The sequence below is a fragment of the Amblyomma americanum genome, chromosome 3 (assembly GCF_052857255.1).
Source record: "Amblyomma americanum isolate KBUSLIRL-KWMA chromosome 3, ASM5285725v1, whole genome shotgun sequence".
Classification (NCBI taxonomy): domain Eukaryota; kingdom Metazoa; phylum Arthropoda; class Arachnida; order Ixodida; family Ixodidae; genus Amblyomma; species Amblyomma americanum.
The window spans coordinates 54,936,847-54,960,169 of record NC_135499.1 but is presented as its reverse complement, the minus strand read 5'-3'; the positions used below and the strand labels follow the sequence as shown (position 1 = coordinate 54,960,169).

At 45.3% G+C, this 23,323-nt stretch overlaps 1 pseudogene; it reads right to left on the bottom strand.

Annotated features, from left to right (window-relative positions):
• The window catches only part of LOC144123732 (uncharacterized), a 29,855-nt pseudogene extending 6,806 nt beyond the window's left edge, over nt 1-23,049 (bottom strand).
• Between the last annotated feature and the right edge of the window lie 274 nt (nt 23,050-23,323).

Below are 23,323 nucleotides of genomic sequence, written 5' to 3'. Positions count from 1 at the left end.
GTGCCAGAATTTTACACCTCACACCAAAATAACTTGCTGGCACTGTCACCAAGAGAGGGTTCAAAGGTACTATTGTCAACTAAGGCCGCAGATGAACTGCTATTTATTTATTTATTCAGAAAAATCTCACATCACAGGGTCTTTGTGCAGAGGGCAAAAGGCGCAAGTGAATTTTCCCTGACCGGGCCCTAAGCACCACTCGAACACAACAGCATTGAGCACTTGCATACAGATGCATGCAAACAAACATTCTAATTATCTTGGTGTGAATGCTTGCGAAATACAACTTTCACAATTAAGTTTACCGTACATCCTCATTACTGAGATATTAGAGCAAGAGTTCACAAAAAAAGTACAGTGCAGCAGAAGCCACCAATCAGACTCACGTATAGAACCAGTAATAAATCACAAAAACAGGTGACCTACGTGAGAAACAGGTAGGCAGAGAGGTGTAGATAAGCATAAATTTATCGAGCCGAGATTTTCGCAGAATTGTACCATGAAGAATTTTATTTCCGTAATATTGCTGCAAAGTCGAGCAAGAGAAGTTATTGGATCAGCGAGTTGAATCAATCTGTTGGAAGATGAGAATATGACATATTGTGTTTTATTAACATTGAGCAAAAGGTGATTTGCCGTAATTAAGCCATTGAGACAGATTGTTGAGTCATACCTTTATAGCAGTAATTACAAGTGGTAAACCATGCAGCAGAAAAGATAACGCTGATGTCATCCACATAAAGGATCATTTCTGGAGTGCATAGTATAGATAAAATGTCATTGCTATAGAGAATAAACAGCATAAGAACCAAAATCTTGCCTTATGTATTCCATTTCATATTTAGTGTTGTTAAGAAGGCAACCCGCCGCGGTGGCTCAGTGGTTATGGCGCTCGGCTGCTGACCGGAAAGACGCAGGTTCGATTTCGGTCGCGGTGGTCGAATTTCGAAGGACGCGAAATTCTAGAGGCCCGTGTACTGTGCGTTGTCAGTGCACGTTAAAGACCGCCAGCCGCCGTCGAAAAGGCAACACAAAATTTCTGATGGTCTGTCGTCTTGTCGTAAATATGACATGCTGTCTTACGTTCTGTAGTCTGACGTCCTCTATTCTGAAGATCTTTATTCTGACGTTATGTAGTGTGACGTTATGTAGTCAGACGTTCTGTACCCTGTAGTCTGTTTTTCTGTTGTCTGCAGTCTGTTGTACTGTATTCCGGCGATCTCTATTGTGATATTCTGCACTCTGACGTGCCGCACTCTGATGTTCTGTTCTTGAATCCCCTACGATACATTCGCAAGATATTTTCGCTCTGTTCACTCCTAATATCAAAATATTGAGACGCGTGGAATGTTACTGGAAGCAAATATGACGAAATATTCCTAATGGTTGGTTTGCCATCCCAGTTCTTTGCAGGCGTACGGAGCTACCAGTTCAGCAGAGAAAATTGTGTGAGCATGCAAAACACATGCAGAACAAGACCTCTGTGTAGTGGCCGTTTATTTAGGTCCAAGCCTCGACCCTGGGGAGGAGGTGCTTGAACAGGAACACCTGCCCGGACGAAATATGCAAATGTGAATGAAATATTAATCGAAACGTTTTTGTGCCACTAAACGTGTCTTCATAAAAAATTGCTTTCTAAATAATATATATATATATATATATATATATATATATATATATATATATATATATATATATATATATTGGATATCGCACTAAATAGCATAAATGAAACTTCTATTGATTGTAGTGTCTAAGGTCCCACTGGCTACAAGGGACCACTTAATGGAGAGCTCGAGAATTATTTAGGTAACGTGATGTTCTGTAATAGTGAAATGTTTTGGAGAATCCCCGAGGAGGAGTAGATCAGTAATAAGGGAGTAATGACTAAGCTTTCCTTTGTAGCCTAATGGCTGCTCTTGGATGGATGCCAATGAGGAATTACTCCCTTTTGATGTTCTGTAATGTGCGCTGACAGCACGCAGCGCTTAGGCGGTTTTCAATTTCGCTTTCGTTGAAATGAGTACCGCCACCGTCGGGGTGCAGTCCTCGATATTGGCATTAGCAGCTTAACGCCGAAGCACTCAGGTACCGCAGCGAGTACAAAATGAAACTGTTTTCAGAAAAGCCGAATAAAAAACAGAACACTCATAACTTGTTGTTAATTAGCCTATTACAGAAACTAACCATTCACGTACACCTATTTGTAATGTATCAGTCACGTAAAAGCAGCATTTAGGCAAATCCTAATAAATTTATCGATGCTTCGGCTTCTGGCACTTCTGAGGCGTACTGGGCATGCTTTGCCGCATGCATGTCTTCACCCATCTTGGCTTGGCGACATTTAGTACCGACATACCTTGAGGATATGTGATTTTGCAGCACACTTTGAGATGCATTTATTTTCGATACACTGAACACATCCACCTAACGGCGTAAAGGTTAAAGCATGTGGCCCACGTCTTTCTGCCACTGCTGAAAAAGGATTTCAAAAATTGTGTCAGCATTTTTTTTTTCACTTCAGCCTAGTCCACGGGCAGCCGAGAAACATCTAGCATATACTGCGTAGTTATGCTTAAAAAAACGAAATCGTGTAGAACAAGAACAGTGGCGCACGCAATTACCACCATACACTCAACACGGAAGTTGCAAAACTCAGTTTAGCCGTGAAGGTCCAGCATCCCTACGCCGGGTACCCTGATCAGCTTGTGGCACTTTAACATATCCGCTTCACTCAAGCTCCGCTTCTGCAGAAAGTTCCAGAAAAATTCCACACAAATAAAATCATTCGTGCTTTACCACAAGCTACTTTATACGAGGTTGCATGCCTCATTGCCAAACTGCGAACATGATTTTTATGGCACTAGCCTTAAGATTTCTCCCAAGAAAACCATCACCTGACAGGAATCATTGAACTGGTAATGCGACACTGTAAGCACTGACCACATGATTGCATGCGGTAGTATCCTGGAAAAGAATTGACCGAAAATGATGAGCCTTCTGCCGTGCACGTCTGTTTCCACCGGGGGAAACATGTTTCTTGTCTAGTTGTTCGTTGAATATTTGCAGGAGATTATGAGAATACTAACACTGCTTTCTTACCTACGATATCAACCCTTTTCTATATGCAAAGGATAACAAGCACTACAACTGTTGTTACCCGCCAGCCGACATGCAGAGCCTGCTAGTCAGCCACGAGCACGGAGGATGACTATAGGAGTGGAAACTCCGCTGTCTGCGGCGACCGGAAAAGGTCAGAAGCCCGCGGAGCCACTATCATGCTGGCGGCGCCTGGCGGCGGCCTGGAAAGAAACTACTGCCGTTTCGGTTGCCAAGGCAACCGGTCGAGCGTGTTGCTCCCGTTCGGCCGCGCGCGCCTGACTTCTATTGAGGGCACTCTCGCTCGCTTCTTCAAAGCTGGTAGCCCGAAGGTCAACTGGTGCTACGCTTCAACCATTTCAGCACAGACAACGACAAGAACTGTTGCTGTTTGACTTAAGGGCGCCGAAATACAACGTCACGGCGTGCCCGCTGAAGCAAACACCCGTGTCGTCTGCTTGTCGTCTGCATTGAGCGCGCGCCGCCGGAGCTGCCTGCCCGGGCGCTGCATTTTTTTTTTCGCTGCGGATTCTACGACGCGCCGCATGGCGCCGCCACTGCATACGGCCCCGTCGGCGCATACAATTGTGACTTAATCCGGTCGCCTGCTCTCGCTCGCGCTGACGGGAGTTTCACCTCCTATATAATCTTGCTCCGTGGCCACGAATGATGACAGAGTGGTTCTGCACTCTCTCTCCGCTCTTCCGCTGCGCTTCCTGCACTGCCCAATTACAGGATTAAGTCTGCTGTACGGCGTAGTGAAAGGAAGCGTGTTAAAGCATTTCGGCCAGGTTTAGCACAAAAACTGTTGTAGGCTCCAATCTAAAGTAACCAAGCTATTCGCCGGTTATTTTCTATTTGCTGTTAACAAAATGGTTTTGACACACTTTTTGAGGGACGCTTCAGAACAGGATGGTCTGTCTTCCCAATTACAGAGCTGGCTCCACACACTGTGAAAAGAGATTATACAAAAGGTATCGCTGCTAGATTACTCAATAAAACCCATCAACGCATTCACAAAATGTTTCCCAAAACATATAAGAATAGCATTCTCACATTTCAACAGCAAAGTAAGCGCATCTCAGAGTATTAGAGGCTCAAAATTCCCCATACAAATGTCGTTCTTATTGCTAAAGAGTAGCGAGAATAAAGGCACGAATGTAAAAGCTGCAACTAATTACAAAGGAATGTGAAATTACCAAAAATACAAAGCACAACAGAATGAATAGAATTATCCCTAGCCTGCCACACCTCTCCAAAGCTAAGGAGCGAAGTAACCAACTTCATTTGACTTCAGACAACACGAACCTTGTAATAGCGCCCACATTGGCCATTTTATTCCAGAAATTCCCGTAAGCCGACTATATAGCCTACCTCTATAACTTTTACTTGCTCAACTTTGCCAATGGGTAAATTGCACATGCACTGCTCATATATGAATGGTGTTACGGCATTATCCCAGAAACCTTCTATGCAGGCAATGAATACTAATATAACATTGCACTTTGCAGCAACTTGTAGTGCTTCAAGGTATACCCAGATGCATTGCCATCTGGGCCGAATATGTCTAGGCTGCGTGGACTTTCATATTCAAAATTTTCCATGAACTGTCAGGAGCAGTGAGTGAAGATGGTACTGCAGACCAACCACAATATTTTTTTATGATGACGATTATGAATTTTTTGTGGTGCAAGGGCATCTATGGCCAAAAAGCGCCATGCACAAGGTGTTTTCGACTAATCTAGGTGGGGTCAAACAATATATTTTAGCGAAAACTACGGAATGTTTCAGTGCACTCTTCCAAAACGAGTAAGGAGTATTTAATTTTGCGTGATATCAGGTAAAGACGGTTGACCACGGTGTCATAATAACAAGGCGAAGCTCTAGTAATAACCTTCTCGGAAATAAAAAGATTGAAATGAAAGAAAATCAAGGCTACAGCTGAATGCCACGCTTAAAGTGGATTACAAATAAAATCAAGCAAAGGCTAAGAAATAAATAACCATGCACGTACAGAATTCAGAAGAAAACCAACATTATTTCCCGAGGAAAACTATTCACTGCACGCTCGTAAAAAAAGAAAAAAATAAGCAGGTAAAAGTACAAATGCAGAAATCATCGCCAAAATTCAGACGAAAAGAAGATGAATAGCAGCATGAAGAAGAGCTCACGTGAGAAACAGAAACCGAAAAATTAAGGGTGATATCGAGAACAAAAATCAAAGGAGACCTGAACTATTATAAAGCAATGAACATTGAGAAAATATAAAGAAAACATGAAACAGAAATACTGAGATAACAAAATGCCTGCATGTTTTCATGTTTTCAGAATGAGGAATTAAAAAGGCAAGGGACAGTAAAGACCGCACCATCCATAGAAAGGAATGGATAACACGATAATACAGAAAGAACAGGAAGAAAATAGGAAAGTCAAAGTTGAAGAAAACAAAAAAGCTATGAGAAAGCGCTGACAGGGAACAAGAGAAATGAGGCCGTATTTAGTTTATAAGTTCATAGTAAAGGAGGAAAGTTCTGAATAAAACTAATAAATCAGATATGGCGTGAATACACAGTTATACAGCTTTGTCACATATATTAACGTAAAAAAGCACATAGGAGAGAAAGCCTAGACCCCTGCGAAAGTAAAAGGTCTACAGGCACACCACAAGAAAAAAAGCAAAAAAAAAGATGGCTAGAAAAACTGTCAGGCAGAAAAAGGAGGAAAGAAATAAGAATTGTACCGGTTACCAACCTCCCTTGTGAGGCATTGATCGTTTCATTCTGGTGCATTATGGATTGTATCCCGCAGGTGGGGCACTGCGGACAGCCTAAGTGGCATACACGCACACATTAGCGACGCGTCAACCCCCTCTGGTCAAAGTCCTCCACCAAATCCCACTAGCAGATTAATGCGCTTTATGACACCTTATTATTGCTTACATGCGAGAAATATTGCAGAACGTTGATGTGACACGCTACTGGGGCATTCATGTAAACGTGGCTTCTGTTGCCGTGCTCAAGCGCAAAAAAATTCAGAGGAACACTTTGTTGACCTAAAAAGTGCGGTGAGGCGAAAGCCTTTAGCGCGGTGTTGTTGCTTGTGTCACTGATGTGTGGTTAAGATGTTGATTAAGTGATTTGTGAATATTAAACGCTGGAGACACTTGAGGTACGTGTTTGGGAGGCATCCGTCTCATTCGACGCCTTCTCGCAAACACTCTCCGGCGTCCTACACAAGAACTACATATGCGCTGACAGGAAGTAGCGTAGTCGCTACCACGCTCGACTGAGGAAGGAAGGATGGTGGTTGGAATCCCATCATGAACAAAGGTTTTTCTTCTTATCGAGTAGCTGAACAGCGTAACGGACGGACGGACGCACAGGGTCGCGATCATGAGAGATTAAAGGCCTTCGCCTAATATCGTCTCCTTGCTGCGGTGGCTTAGTGGTTTAGCGTTCCGCTGCTGATGCCATGGCCGCGGGATCGAATCTCGGCAAAGACGGCCGCATTGCGATGGAGGTGAAATATCAGACGCCTGTGAGCGGTGCGATGTCAGCGCATAAAGAACCGCATGTCAAATAAATTAATCCGAAGCCTGCCACTTCGACATCCCCAGCGCACCGCTCATTTGTAGCGTCGGAACGTCAAAGCCCACACATCGGAAGCACATCTTGTGAGACTCATTATGCGCGTTAAAATTTTGTGTCTTTTGCTCGGTAAACCGGCGCTCGAACGCTGCAGACAAGTGTGCTCTTTACCGTATATCTTGAGCGCGCTTGGCTACAGCGCTGGAGCGATCTTCGACGGGACAAACAAAGGGAAATACTAAATCGCATCTGCTTTGTTTTGAACTTAGCGCTTCTGCCTTCATCCTTCACAAAGGTATCTGGCGTCGTTGGAGCGAAACCATTGCAACTACAAACGACTGCGCATTTTAAAACATCCACCTTTAGCCGCGGACAACACAGCTCGAACGCTCGAGCGCCCTGTCACCTCTCCTGGCAGGAAGCAAAACTGCACCATTCAAGGATGTCGCGCGGCTAATATTATATATTTAAAAGCTACGTACTTATGGCCTAACAGCTGGTACAAGAAGAAAACAGGGACACGCAATCTACGCACCTTTTTCCGTCCATCAGGCTTGCTTTCGTGTTGGCTGTCTACCTCCTGTGCTCCTTCCTCCCCGCAGCCACTTCATTGTTTGTCTGTGGTTAAATGCGAGCGTTAGAAATTATCTGTTTCTTCTCATTCGACATGAATGCGCTTAGCAGCAACGGCAACTTGTCGGTCAAATGGATGACGCGGGCACTGTGTAGATAGTCGTTGCGCTTCTTGTCACCGTCCCACAACAATTCATTGTTCTGTCCAAGTCTTCGATGTCCAATGGGGAGTTCAGCACTACGTCTTCGCGGATGACGTACACCGCTTGCGGTCACTTGCGTACTGAATAAGCGGAAACAAGTCCGTGGCACAGCACTGATACACCACTATACCGACACGCAAAACAAAGGGTGCGCTACCGCGGCCGCACGAGCCTAGCAGCTCATCCCCCCCCACCCAACATTCTACGCGCGCTGCGCGCGGACAAATGGCCCGTTTTCCCTTTGAGGCGCCGTTTTAAGTAGATATCTTAAACGCAGAGCGGGATGTCGAGATTAGCTTTGGCATTGCCACCACGTCCCGCAGTCCGTACGCTTGTGCCGGTCAGAGCCTGGGATATGGACCCTTTGAATAGTACCGTCGCATGGCTTCCGTATACAAAAGCTTCATGCGCGCTTTGGAAAATATTTCACCTGAACTGCTCTGCAGAGGTTGCAAAGACTTTTCAGCAATGGGCAACTATAAGTGTTTAGGATGACTCGAAGATACTTTAATGACTTTAAGATGCTCCCTGCCGGTCTGAGTTTAGTTTTCAAGCTGTTAAGTAAGGGTGGCGCAGAATTCCTGGATGGGCTTGCATTTACCGGCAACTGCATGCGGATATGGGGCCTTGTGCTTTGGCGGAAGTCTGGTACTATTACAAACGGGCGGGGGACGTCATTTAGCGCCGCCCACATGTTTTCTACAGTTCCTAATATGCTACATAATATTGATTTAAATGCGCAAAAACCCACAATCTCACAGCTACTCCAATTAGTGAACCCTATAAGGAGTTGCGAACAAAGAATTATAAATGAAATAGTGCGGTGAACTTCGATCTAAAAAATTTTTAAGTAAAGAAAAGAGTTCCTTCGAATTAAGATGAACTGAATGTTGTTAGAAGATATGTAACGTATTGGAAAGTACTTTTTCGTTTCCTCTACTCTAATAAATAGCAAAGAAATTTTATTATTTTGCAATATGGCTTAGATTTACGCCACCGACTAATGACGCGTCGCACAGCCCTTGGCGCTCTCGGAACTAGCAACAACGCGAAGTTCTGTCGTGGACAAAGGAGAAAACGCTGAGCTGGTAGCGTTTTACCAAAGCGCGAAAAAGAGCACTGCTACTCCTGCGCATTCATACGCATTTAACACGCTCTCACGCGGTATTGGCGGTATTCTTAATTTTCGCGAAATAAAAAGGGGTGCCTAAAATTACCTTGTCGGAAGTACCTAAGCCCGACTATCTATGTAGCGTTCGACCTTTTCCTATTAACATCTGATCATTTAAATCCATGTTTAAAAAGTTTTTGTTCACTGGGACTAAATGTTGAGAGAACAAAACAAAAGCACTAGCCCCCACTTTACATAGCTATACCAATTCCGGGGTGGTGGGTCACTTTCCTATTGTTTAAAGACATGTTTACAGTGTTAATTAATGCCGAATAATTATTGAAGATGTAGGAGGAACGAAAAAAAGAGTTGCTGCATTGCCTAAGAATTCATCACTTCATTTCAATTAAGAAGAAACCTTTATTTTCTTAGTGTTGATTCGTTTTATCTGAGAGCAGTACACGCGATGGAGCTAAATCTCATGTTCGCATTTGTTCGCGCGACTGAAACTTCTATTGTCGCTACAGAACAGTCTGTAGCGTGTGTTCTGTCTTCTCTCGCCGCTACAGAGCTTCTGTTGTCACTACAAAACACTCTGTAGCGTGCCTTCTGTCTTCTGTAGTCGAAGCAGAATGTTTTGTTGCCGCAACAGAACATTCTGTTGTCGCAACAGATTATTCAGTGGTAACAACAGACTGTTCTGTTGTCGCAACAGAACATTCTATTGCGACAACAGTAATATCTGATGCGCAACAGAAATTTCTGTTGTTTTTTTTTCTACTGGGAGGTGGTCGAAATTTCCGAAGCCCTTCACTACGGCATCCCTCACAGCCTGAGTCGCTTTGGGACGTTAGCCCCAATAAACTATTGTTAAGAAGGACATAGTGGGAACGATTCGAGTGATAATTCTGCAGTATTTTGAGCGAAACACCTCTTATTTCACAGTACGGGTGTCATTTAATAGGAATGTAATGTTTATTGGAATGGGACGATTTGCTCAACTCTAAGAATAGGCCTAATGTGTAGAGCTGATTTGCTATATTTTTGATGAGCGTTTCTTTTATAGCAAGTTAAGCAGATTCAGTTTATTCATGTTTATAAAATTCATACTGACTCCTACATATTAGGTTACATTTCTGAAGACGATTAATAATTTTTCACTTAGTATCATTTTGAAAAATCTTACAACACAGCGAAGTACTGAAAAAGGTGTGTAATTACTGGGATTGTCCTCCATGCCACCTTTGAAGAACATCCACCCTCGCTATGTTCATTCGGTCAGGGAAAAATCCGGTTTTTTATATGAGAAATTCTATGTGGGAAAGCACGACAGATATTAAATCAAAAATTGCTACTTTTGGTGATGCTTTCGTGCCATCATGAACAAGGGAGCAGTCATTATAGTAGGCCACCGATTTCTCCGGGACTTGTATGACATAAAAGCAATGTGTTGGCTAGCCTGTGATCGAGGTGAGCCTAAAAATGGCCATATTCAGCCAGGTAAAATTTTCCAAAGTGAAAAAGTGTTTATTATTTCATTGGCAAGAGCCTTACCACTTATGGTCTCCTTTCCTATTTCCATTTCAACCGGAATATTTGTTTGTGATTTTTGATGAAGATTCTTTAGAACATACGCTAGGATTTTTGCGAAGCAGGATATTGCCAGAGAAACTAATCGTTTCATAAATATTCAAAACAAATCGTGCTGTCATCTCCAGTGTTTCACTTTAATAGCTTGCACTTCTTGTCCTCGACGTACTTACTGAAAAGATCTGAACATCTGTCTGTTGCTTGTGCATTGACTCTTCCATGGGATGAGAAACCGAACAGACCAGGTTGCTTATATTCCTAATGATTTGTAGACGTGTTTGAACAGGAATGGGGTACTAAAGTATTTTATGCGTACCTCTCTGTGTATCGCTCACGCCACCTGAGGGTAAGTAAACGATCCAAACAGTTTTCCCACAACGAGAGTTAGCACTAACTACTTTTTTTTTTTACCCAGGAGTTATTCCTTCACATGAAGGCATTTTGACATTGCTTATTGTGGGGCGTTACTGGTACTACAAGCTATGACGTAAAAGTTTGGTGTTAAAATTACTTGTGGAAATTGACTAGGGACATCTTCTCGAAAATCAGCTTTAACGCTGTAGATTTGTGTAATTTTATAAACTAGCGTTTTCTGAATTGCTTCGTGCTGTAGAAGAACCTGGTTGGCATTACAGCGCCGGTACTTCTTATAAAACTTTAAAAACTCGTCCGCAACGTATCGGACCAAATAGAATTAGAACCTATGTCGCTGTTTCCGGAGTGATTTGAAAAAAAGTATCACTGCAGTCACTCTTTTGTTGTAGGAAATATAGTCATGTAAAAATATCGTTTAAAACGTAATTTTCAGCTCAGGTTAGCTACTTTTAGGATTCTTACTCATAGTTTTTTTTGCGAAAAATTACTAGCTGACAAAATTGACGTTTATGCCCTAGTGATCAGCTTGGAACATCCAGCTTAATTCATAAAAGACATTTATTTCTTTGGTATTACCCTTCTATTGCTGGTATTACCCTTTTAGCGAAGACGCGCTGCAAGACATTTTGTGATCTTTTGCATAAAATGTCAAATAAAGTGAATCTGAACGCGACAAAGCAAGTGGGGCACTGCATAATGTGCAAGAAATTCGGTGCAGCGTTATCGTACTTCCTAAGGAATTATTACCCCCGTATTCACAGACTGGCCTTACCTTAACCTTAGTTTAAACGCGAAGGGCAACTTTCAGAAAGGTTACTGAAAGTGAAAGGCCAAGCTGTGTTTCAGAAATCCACCTATCGGCCGCCTTACGGAAAGCGCCCTTACCCACAGAAGGAAGAGGCATGGTAACGAGGCTAAAGAAATATTCATGCTTGCCGCATCAGTGGATGTACTGATAACTTGTTTTGTATACTATAGAAAGCAGTTAAACATGTACTGGAGCTGTCATAATCATTCGGTAGACAAAATTAACAAGCCTGACTCAAATTTTCACGCATGTTTCCTCTTGGTCTAGCCACAATGACAGGCAGCCGTCGCTACAAGAAGCTTTGTTGAGTCGACGTTGGTGTTTGTTTATTTTCGTGTGCTTTGATCGTGGTGTGTTGTGCTTGTGCGCATTTTTTGGTTGCTTTGCTCTGAACGTCAAAAATGTGCCTTTTCTGAGGATTGTTGGCCATTACAGAGATGCTGGTAAAAGTGACAACTGCGATACTGATCCGAAGTTCCCGGGTTCGAACCCGACCGCGGCGGCTGCGTTTTTATGGAGGAAAAACGTCAAGGCGCCCGTGTGCTGTGCGATGTCAGTGCACGTTAAAGATCCCCAGGTGGTCGAAATTATTCCGGAGCCCTCCATTACGGCACCTATTCTTCCTTTCTTCCTTTCACTCCCTCCTTTATCCTTACCCTTACGGCGCGGTTCAGGTGTCCAAAGATATATGAGACAGATACTGCGCCATTTCCTTTCCCCAAAAACCAATTATTATTATTATTATTATTATACAAGGTAATTTCATCCCATAGCCCCTTTGCTGCTGCTGCCTTGTGCGGCTCGGCCTTGGCTTACTTCTGCAAGATCTACTGCAGAAGGCGTCGCGGAAATCGGGCATATCTTTATTTTATTATGGGACGGGTTCGCAGTGAAGGGGTGGCGAGAGTAGTATTTTTATTATAGCGCTGGCCAGTTCCGAAGCGCACTCAGCTGCGTCATCAATGCGAAACCAGGGAGCAGCTCTTGCGCAGACATGCTGTCATTGCTCGAATATAGGAGACAGACATTCTGACAGCATGGCTGTATTGCTTTTTCTGGTGCGAACGTGAAGTACACCAAGCCAGCAGGCCGGCCGGCCAACCGGGGGGGGGGGGGGGGGGGGGGGGGGGGGGGGGGGCTAGCAATGTTCGCGCCAAAATGTCTTTTCTAGTCTGAAAAAGACACTGTAGGTGACAAAATCTAGAATGACTTCCGGCGCCGGTGGTTATTTTGGTCAGCGGTGCGTGACAGTTCGAAAAAATTTATGGGGCGGCTGAAGCCGCATAAGCCCCCCCCCCCCCCCCCCCATATTCCTAGCTACGCCCCCGGTGTCGATGCAACAAAAGGATACGCCACTGCCATTCCACCAGCTAAGTTTGCCGCATTTCGTATGGGCAGTAAGCCTACGGCTTCCATTTAGTTCACTGAAAAGCAATGCGCCTCGCTCGTTGCTAAAAAATTTAGTGAAGGCCCAGAACTCGTCTCACCGCGGGAGATCGCTTAAGGCATCATTGCAAGGACGGCTGAGTCGCTGACAAGATTGCCGCCGCATGAGAGCTATCCCGCCTATCGGTCGTGTTTTTGTAATGCACTGAAGCCGGAAAAGCTGTGCAGAAACGACCATGAAGAGGGGTCAATATAGACAGAAACAAGAGTCGGCAAAAAAGTTTGCCTGGAAATGCATTGTTTAGAACCGAAACCCGCGGGATTCTGCGAGGCTCTTCGCACGGTAAGCATACATGCGCATTACTTAAAGGGGCCATGACAGGGTCGTTCTTCATATTGCATTTTTTGTGCTTCACTAACTAATACAAGAGCTTATGATTCAATTTCCGAAATTTGCTGCCCTGGACGCGCTCTATATTCCAAAAAAAAATGCGATCGAAATTGAGAACAGGGAACTCCTGCCACCGGCAGCGACCGCCATATTGAATGCTCTCTGACGTCACTGGGGCATGCACGGAGCAACGTCGTTTGCTCTCGTTGCTGCAATGGGCGCAGGGAGGTCCCATTCCCCCCTGTACTTTCGCGGGCGATTGAAGTAGCAGTCGTCCCCCATAGATGAGAGACTGGTGCCTTAAAAGCGTTAATAACAGTAACGCAGTTATCCTTCGGTATAGGTAGGGTCCGGTCACACTAGGTCGATGCGATGGCATCGACGGTCGGTTGGCTGGTCGGTATGCAAATGTCGTCGCTGACGCACTGATCTGTCACGCTAGACCGACGACGACGCCCGCACAACCGACGACCCCGTATCGCAGTATAGTGTAAAAGTGAACTTAGTGGGAACTGGCACAGTGTGGTGGGGGACTACTTGGTATATGACATTCTATAAACTTATCAAATTTAAAACATATTGGACCTGATGCTAGCCACGGCGACATACGCGATGTGCGTGCATCAGCGATGATGTGCTTTCATTCGGTGCTTGCGCATAGAACCTATCGGCAAGGCAACTGAGCGACACGGGCAGAAAACGCCGCACGACGGTGCCGCTCGTCGCTCGTCGCCTGAGCTTGTGCTGCCGAGCAAAAGCTTCACGCCCGGTGAATAGACGGCCCGAAAAACTGTGCTTGCGTACCTTATTCGTATCGAAAAAAGCGAAACAAGCGGCTACATATCATATCTTCACCCTTTATTACTAATCAGACTGCCTACTTCGCAGGGCGCGAGTACAATAAGGGGGAAGTGTCGGTATGTGACCTGGTCTTCACAGCATGTGCTGAAGACAGCCGGCAGCAGCCGCCGGTGTCAACAGTGGACAACAAATCTGGTTGTTTTCATTAATTCAAGTAATGTCCGTACGTATTTTAGCAAAAGCAACTTAATATCAAATACTGATGGCATAAGAGGAAGCATATACAATTAGCGGGAAGCGCCGGTTCTACGCGAAGCGTGTCCCAAGCAGGCGAAAATAGCATCAGCGGCGCTTATTTCAGTGTTATCATAGTGTGTAAATGATTAAAACTACAATTTGTGAGCAATACTACGGAACATTTAAGATAAGGAGAGCCCACCTTGCGTTTCATGCCACGCAAACGAGCAGTACTGTTTGCGCACAGCTATGTAAACAACCCCAGCCCCGGGCTAATAACAATATTAATAATAATTGGTTTTTGGGGAAAGGAAATGGCGCAATATGTCTCATATCTCGTTAGACACCTGAACTGCGCCGTAAGGAAAGGGATAAAGGAGGGAGTGAAAGAAGAAAGGGAGAAAGAGGTGCCGTAGTGAAGGGTTACGGAATAATTTCGACCACCTGGGGATATTTAACGTGCACTGACATCGCACAGCACACGGGCGCCTTACCTATATTCCTCTATAAAGAAGTAGCCGCCGCGGTCAGGTTCGAACCCGGGAACTCCGGATCAGTAGTCGAGCGCCTTATCCACTGAGCCACCGCGGCGGGGCAAGCGCCGGGCTGCAGTTGTAATCGTCGCACTCCTGGGCCACAATGCGCACGCACAGTAAACGATAAATAATGTACTATTATTTTCAAGCCCTCATTTAGACGGCGGCGACTATTCACCGGTGCGGGCTGTGAAAGCATTCGAGTCGAGTAGGGTTTCGCAAGCGGCTTGGTTCCTGCAAAAGGGTTCTACGAGCCGAAGGGAATGTATGTTCGACTTACAAATGCACACATGCAGCGGGGAAGTCGTCTCATTCGGCACTTTTCCCTCTTCCTTTCGTGCTTCAAGGTTACTCTAGTGCCACCTTGTGTTAAATAAAGTTTAATTATCGAGCCGATGAATAGCGGACAAGAAATTGGTAGCCAGCTACAAAACGCCGCGGCTCTCACAGCGCACATCGGCGGAGGTATGCACGGCACGTGCCGCTTTTCACATACGGGAAAACTTGACTGCTCAAAAGAGAGCACACTCATCTATAAATATAACATGTGCCTGAGCCTAAATCATAAAGCAGGGGTATATCGATTTCTGTTTTCTCAACAATCACAAGATGGGCGCCACGAGCAAGTCCGCATTCTCAAGGATCCCTCAGCTCGCGTACCAATCTGAAGGCTTGCGAAAAGAAAACACGGAAAATCCTTTTTATTTCGATAAGCCAAAAAAGATAACTTATCGAGCGACCGCCGACTACGGTGTGCATGCAAGCACCTCAACAGAGCGCCGCAGACGACGCGGGGCAGGCATGCCCCTGTGACGTCAGTGATCAGAGGTTGCCAGACCACCAAGCAGTTCACAGAAGAAACAGAAAAAACTCGTTGTAAAATTATTTACCGCACAGAATCAACTGAAATTTGGGGAATTTTAATTTAACGTGTTGACAATCAAATGCGATCAGCAGGATATGTGTGAAAATAGGCTGTCATGGCTTCTTTAACATTATTTGTGTATTAGATCAGTAAATTGCACCTCCTGGTAACAGGCGCGACATTTACGCTGGTTTATTTGTGCATGCGTGGTTATTTGTAAGGACGCAACATGAACGTCAGCGCAAACATAATCGTTAAAATTAGGCATGAGATTTTTTGTATAAGAATAAGATGTGTTTGCGTCAAAGTGGTAAACTGAAGGCCCTAAGTGAAAACAACTCATTTTGGCCGAAGGGGAAAATTGTTCCTGGCGCCTATAAACAAAGGCCACCTTTTTAAGCGCACTCTAAAAGATATGAATAGTGCGCTTTTTTTAGTGTGGCAGTGTAGTAGTGCATACCACCGTTGGAACGAGATGGTTTTTGCTCCATCTTGCAAGCACAGGCTTCGCCATCACGCGTCTGCTAGCAAGACCCAGAAAGAAAGCCTGTTGTGTTGAAGCAGTAACCAAGAGGCATCACCTTATACAGAAGAGAGATTTCTCATGTTGCCTTCTAGCCAGGTGCGCAGGTGAACTAATTGCTGTCACAATAGAGAGTTTACTTCCTAATGAGTTCCTGAACGCAGCACGTGCGTACGGTTCTAACGAGCACGAACACAGTTAGGTAGTAAACTTTTAACAGAGATATAGTGTGAGGAGAAAAAAAATTCTTTTTGCAGCAGCAGCAACCACTTTCTCAGAGCCTTAAAAAATTACACAATATAAGAGTGGTGTCCCGAGAACATGCAGATTGTGTCGAGAGCTTTGCTTTAGTTCGACTTTGTTTTATCATAAGCAACAAAGGGTTCACCTCCAACTCTTTTTTCTTTGACACCTGCCGCACCGGTCTGCCCATTTCATTAGCCTACCACAGTCAATGTCGCCAGCTTTGCTTCGTTAGACGATGAGCTGCAGCAAGAAAAGTTTTGTAAGACTAATTTCACAACCATAGGAATCAGTGTTCCGTCACCACCAAGGTATGCTTCTTTCATTTAAGTAACTGAAACCATGAAAATATTGATTAATCTTCATGACACTAATTCCCCCTGGAGGCAACCGATCATGCACGTATCATAACGGTCATTAGGTGCGCGAACACTAAATTGGGTATTTGTTTGGGACTCCACGTTCAAATGCATTATTTTAATCTCTCATGATCAAAGCCTAATTCGGAGCAACGTGGCTTTAAATTTTGATGAAATAAACGGCGCTTGATTTGCCGGTACAGAAAACGCAGAGTAGCCGTACACGATGTGCTATCACGCATGGTGCTTCCGAGGGTAGTTTCCCCCGCTGACTTCAACGGTGTACAATGGAGTGATTTCTAGAGCTTGTAACTTCCAGCGTGAGGGAAGCTTCCGATGAGCAATCTTAAAAGATGCCTAGCATTTTATACCTGCAAAAGAAAGAGTACGCTGGAGTTTTGATATGTTCAATTATTACGGCTTTATCATTTCCTGCGGACTGTCGATCAACATACCGTTCATAGAAAGGCGACGGCTGCTTCTTCAGAACATAAAATTGCAGGATTGCACTTATTTGCTAATGAGCGCAAATGAGAAAGTATTTCTGTGTCCTCTCTTTCTCCCTCCGTTTTTCATTTTCATTTAGTTTCTGTAATTTTTTCTTGTTTTCTTTTTGTATTCTTATTTATATTTATTTCTATTTGACTGTTTTATTTTCCTGTTTTTGTTTATATTACCGGTTTCTTGTTTTATTTTTATTCATTTTTTATTTCATTACATATATGCTGTGTAAGAACTGTTGCTTAAACTACTTTTACGTTTTTGTTTTAATTGCCATAAACTTATGATTGACACTTCGTGCGGACCACTTCCGTTCGCGAAATTCCGTCCGCGAACTTCCTTCCACAAACTTCCGTCTACAACTTTCGCCTACGCCACTCATCAGCCAAGAGAGGCTTACGTCTTAATATCCGCCCCTTCTCCACACCCCCCTACCCCCCGCTCACCGCTTAGCACGCACCTTATACTTCGTGCAACGATCGCCGTCATCAGGGGGGACGCAAGCACTTGAGATGCCGCCAAACGTTTTAACGCGACAGCGTTAAGGGCCCCGTGTCGCCGAAAGGCCGGTGTGGTCGGCGTCGGGGGCGTTGGCCGTACCGAAAGATGGCGCAGTTATGTCACATCTCGGTGAACACCTGAACCGCGCATTAAGGGGATTTTTCTTCCCTTCAGACTCGACTACTGAGCCGGAGTTCCCGGGTTCGAACCCGACCGCGGCGGCTGCGTTTTTATGCAGGAAAAACGCTAAGCGCCCGTGTGCTTTGCGATGTCAGTGCACGTTAAAGATCCCCTGGTGGTCGAAATTATTCCGGAGCCCTCCACTACGGCACCTCTTTCTTCTTTCACTCCCTACTTTATCCCTTCCCTTATGGCGCGGTTCGGGTGTCCAACGATATGAGACAGATACTGCGCCATTTCCTTTCCCCAAAAACCAATTATTATTATTATCCTTCATACGCGGTATGGGTGTCCAGCGATAATTGTGAGACAGGAGTCATTTCCTTTCCTTAAAACCGATTCTCATGTCATTTTCCTTCCCTTACGGCCCGGTTCGGGTGTCCAGCGAGATATGTGAGGCAGGCGTCTTTTCCTTTAATTGTCCAACGGGCCTCGCGTCGCGCCGAACGGGCGATGGCATTCCATGGACTTCTTGGCAACGCAGCAACACGCTGTCGCGTCTCTCTTAAAGACGAAGCTTAAGCGTCCTCCAAAATTTTTAAACACATCTCGGACGCTTAACGTAGGCGGGAAACACGAGCCCGCGAACACCCGGTTGGTAGAACAAGGACTTCCTTGGATGAACACATGGCGTTCGGGACGCCGCCCACAAACGCGCTGACCGGCTACTGTGCCCGAATACAAACAGGCGTGCTGGTCCCGGCTAGCCCAGTTGGCAGAGCAACTGCTTTGGTGAAGCGGTGGCCCCAGGCTCGAACCCCGGGCCAGGTCGAATTTTTTTAACCACGAAGTTTCTGTGGAAGCTATATAGCTTTCCTGTGTAGCCGTATGGCTGCGCTTGGGTGGATACCAATTAGTAATTCACTCCATTAATGCCCGATCACACCGGCACACCTGTAGCCACACATGAAAGATAAAAATGATGGCGTTTACGCAGTCCTGTGAAGTGCAAAAAACGAATCGATACCAGTGTCACCTCTGCACACCAGCAACGATTCGCCGGTGGGCAGACATCCTTACAGGCCAGGCATCCTTACCCTGAGTTACTGAACCCTCCGCCTCGCATCAGCTGTCCCACCACCCCATCTGTCACGGCAATGCGCCGTACCACAATGGTAAAAACAGGCTGATTTTAACGCGAAAGCCTTTAATGGGTAATACTCGCGGCCATGGATCTGTCCGGCGTCCGTTACATCCAGCAACTAACGAAAGCCACTTCCTTCCGTTACGGCGCGGTTCGGGTGTCCACCGAGATATGTAAGACAGGCGTGTATTTCTTTTTGTTAATAATAATAATTGATTTTTGTGGGAAAGGAAATGGCGCAGTATCTGTCTCATATATCGTTGGACACCTGAACCGCGCCGTAAGGGAAGGGATGGAGGAGGGAGTGAAAGGAGAAAGGAAGAGGTGCCGTAGTGGAGGGCTCCGGAATAATTTCGACCACCTGGGGATCTTTAACGTGCACTGACATCGCACAGCACACGGGCGCCTTAGCGTTTTTCCTCCATAAAAACGCAGCCGCCACGGTCGGGTTCGAACCCGGGAACTCCGGATCAGTAGTCGAGCGCCCTAACCACTGAGCCACCGTTAAAACCAATTTTCATTTCATTTTCCTTCCCTTACGGCGCGGTTCATCTGTACATCGAGATATGTGAGACAGGCGTCATTTCCTTTCCTTAACTTCTCCAATCCAGACACCTCCTGAACGGAGATCTGGAAGGATGCCGCCTAAACTCTCTTTCAGCCTCCCTTTCTAAATAAACAGCCCATTCATTCATTCATTCATTTATTCACCACACAGCGATACAAGCAGCAGCACCGCGCTAAAGGCTTTCGCCTCACTGCACTTTAGTTCAATAAATAGCCGTCATGAAGTTTTTTTATTCACTGTCTAGCAGTATAGCCTTCTTTCGGCGAAAAATACGTGGTCAGTATGTAGAAGTGAACCCTCTACCCCAGCGCCTATCGTATCAGGGCATCTTCCAGGTAGTCTCCGGTCTCATAATGTGTCTCCTCTGGAGCACCTTTCGGTAAGTGCACCTCCGGGCACCCATCGGTAAAAGGCTCTCTCACCTTAAAGCCTACATTACCAACCTCCACCTATCTATGCCCTCCAAAAGCTTCCAGAAAGCAGGTGCTTCACGCAGGAGCGGAAAGAAAACACTTCACCTCAAGAGTATTATATGATGGCGCTAGAGAGTGACATCTATTAAAGAGACTATGGAATAAATTGAGGTTACGTAAAGCAGACGAGAGATAGGCATTCCATGGCTCGACAATCCAGGGCAAGAGTTTTTGAACTAGCATCAATAACAATGAAGATATAGACGATTAAAAATTAGGCTCCGACTCTTCCCCCTCAACTTGTACAAGCGGGACACCAAAAAAAATTGGCAGTGGCTTAGCTCGGCTATGCCAGGATATACGTAGCGAGAGGTACGTTTCCCTGGCTGAGCTTGTTGTGGTCACTGTATGTTTAGCCACGGCCGCTCAATGGCAACGCACTTGGTGCGGCCCGTCGCGTTGGCCGAGAGAGGCGTGACGCGCCTAGTTCCCATCACCACCGCAGCAGCGCCACTGCTCCGGGACAGTTGCGGGCGGACAGCTGTGCTCTCCGCCTGCAGCGGCCGCGCGGTCAGTGCTTGATTTGTTGCGAAAAGAGAGCTGTGTAGCGGTATTTCACAAAATATGAATGGTAATGCCAACTGGCGATTTGCTACTGATAGCAGTACGTCAGCATCGCTGCGCTTGTCAGCGACAGTATGCCTCCGAAGGCACTTAAGTTGGGTGCGCTTCTTCGAGCATTCGCCTGTTCAGTAACTCGTGTTCGACACACAGGAAGCCGGTTATTCGCTATATTAACTTGTTGCATATATTAGCTGGTTAGCATAAAAATGCTTGTTTTAAGAAGTCCGAACTCTGACCAGTCTGGTTCACAATTAGAGCCGATGATTGACGCTGTTTTACATTTCTGGACACGCAGAATTCTACAGCATTACAGTTCAGCCGGTTCACGGGTATACGCGGGAAATATTTTGCAAATGGGCACTACTAGCCTACATCAATGGTCGAAAAGAACACACGACAACCAGAAGTCAGTAAGTTGAGTCCAGTTCTTTTCATATCAAAGTTCATGTACACAGAATCTGAAAGCTTTACAAGCGCATAGCTTTCCTCGAGAGAGGTTTATGTGTAAGCAAAGTTTTTTCCACTGTCGAATTCAGGTTGCTAGCCCAGTTCGTCAAAAATGGTCTTATCAGCTTGCTCAAAAATACTTTGCAGAGGTCCTCAGCGTGGTTGCGATCCTTTTTTTCACAAGTCAACGCCGGACATTGTGTGAAATGATGAAGTATTGCGGACGTCAAGGTGTTGCATAGCCTTCTGGTTCGTCTCACGTCCGAGCACTTCATGACCTTGGTGACAAAGGTGCATACAAGCTTACACAGGCCAACTGCTTCCATTGTTGGGTACCTTAGCCGTCCATCGTCAACGTTGCGTATCAATCCATAAATTGCTCCAGCTGGCCTCGCTGCTTGAAGAAGGAGTTTGCAGGAATCACAAGCCACCTGAAAACGAGCATAACAATGAAAAACGGTACGAAAAGAGTACAGGCATATTTCAGTTTATATATGTATATAAATTAGTCATCTAAACAAAGGACAAAAAAATGCAAGCCTAATCCAATTTCTTAAACTTGTAAACCAACTGTACCTTTTCCTCACATGCACGTGCAACGTAACCGGCCAGGTATACAATTGGTGCCAACTCTATGTCAGCTACCGGCTCACTCCACATAGTGATGAATTCAAGCTCACTCGAGAGCTCCTTGGCTGCAGATGAGATGGCAGCTGACAAGGCATAAGTTTTACCATCCTGGATGGGAAGTTTAACAGCTGCTTTCGCATCGGAGTTCATGGGAGCATTTGCTGTCTCTGCTGCTTGCAGGATTCCAACCTGCATAAAGAATGGCAAAATATGTAACTCCTCACTTGCCTAATTGTTTTTTTTTTACAGATGGTACCTTCAGCAGTTTTTCTGATGTGAACACTGCCGCCCGTGCGTCGACCCTGTCGTTTCCACCATTGAATTGTCTCAGGCTGCTGAAGAGCGATTCAACAGGATCGCTGTTAAGAGCTTGTGTCAGGACATAGCGGAAGCTGAAATACAAGAAATTCAGTTAAATGAAATGCAATAGTATGGGCGTGAAAGACTCCACTGAGAAGACACTTACTTGACGTGACCCAGGAGGTACTCATTTAGTGCCACTGTTGATCTTGTTGTCAAGAGCGTAGCTTCGTATGTCTCCTTGGTGAGTTTTCGTTTGGACCTGCCGCCTTGTATCTGAATGTCCTCAATATAGCACACGAAGTCCAACTCTAACCAAGACAGTCTTTCGTCGTCAGATACAGTGAATGATTCTTCCTGCTGTTTCCATGGCTTCACTGAAGCGATGTTGTGTAGAGCGTACCTTTGCTATCATCCTCATAAAGGTGATTGTTGCAGAGTAGTCTTGGAATTCAGACGCATCCGGGTGGCACTGTGAGTTTTCTTGAAGGTACTGGAGAGTGGCAATAACAGGCGGAGAAAATATTTGCACGGCCCTGCGCACTTTCATTTTTTCGAGGTTGTTTGGTTCAACATGAGCCCGTGTAAGGAACCTTACGGGCTTAACGAGGAGTTGAGTTTGAATTTCAAAAAGTTTCCTTAGGTAGAATCCACCTCGAATGGCTTGCCCTTCATCTACCATTTCCCTTTCTAGGGAGTTGTTGCGGAGATTCTTGATTAAATGATTTGGATCAAAGGACAAGAAGAGTGGATCACCTTCCCTAAAAGGGTGAGGTACAGCGTGGGCAAGTGCACCATCCTCTGAAAGGCGTTTGAATAGGGCAACATTAGTTTGATGGTTGTCCGTCACAATTCTAGCCATACGAAAACCAAGTTCTTCCACTGTTTTCATTACTTCCATAGTCATAGAATGAAGCTTGTCATTTTTCAGGCAGCGGGTGAAAAAATAGTCGACTCGTATAACGTAAGGTGTCGACAAGCCTCTCAAAACAAAGCACAGCAGGCGATTTGCCACCTGAGGGACTGTTGTAGCATGCTCTGTAGAGCCGACGTCTACGAGGCCAAAAACCTTGTCAACATCTCGGTCATAGATTACTTTTTGTGCAATCCCCATTTCATCGATGATGAGTGAACAGAAAGCCTCTTGCGGCACACTCAGGCTTTCGTACTCAACACGAAGACGTTCTCTGATGAGGGATGTGACTCCAACTTCTCCTGTTGAATGACCCACATATTTCTGTAGTGTGGTACGACACGGTAGCTTGAAAAGGCTTCTCGAGCGAACATGCTCATAGCCCTTGCTTGAGCACGCTTTCCATAACACACACTCTCTCAAGACAGGTTCATTGTGCACTGATTTTTGCTTGCAACAATTAGAAACCTGATTT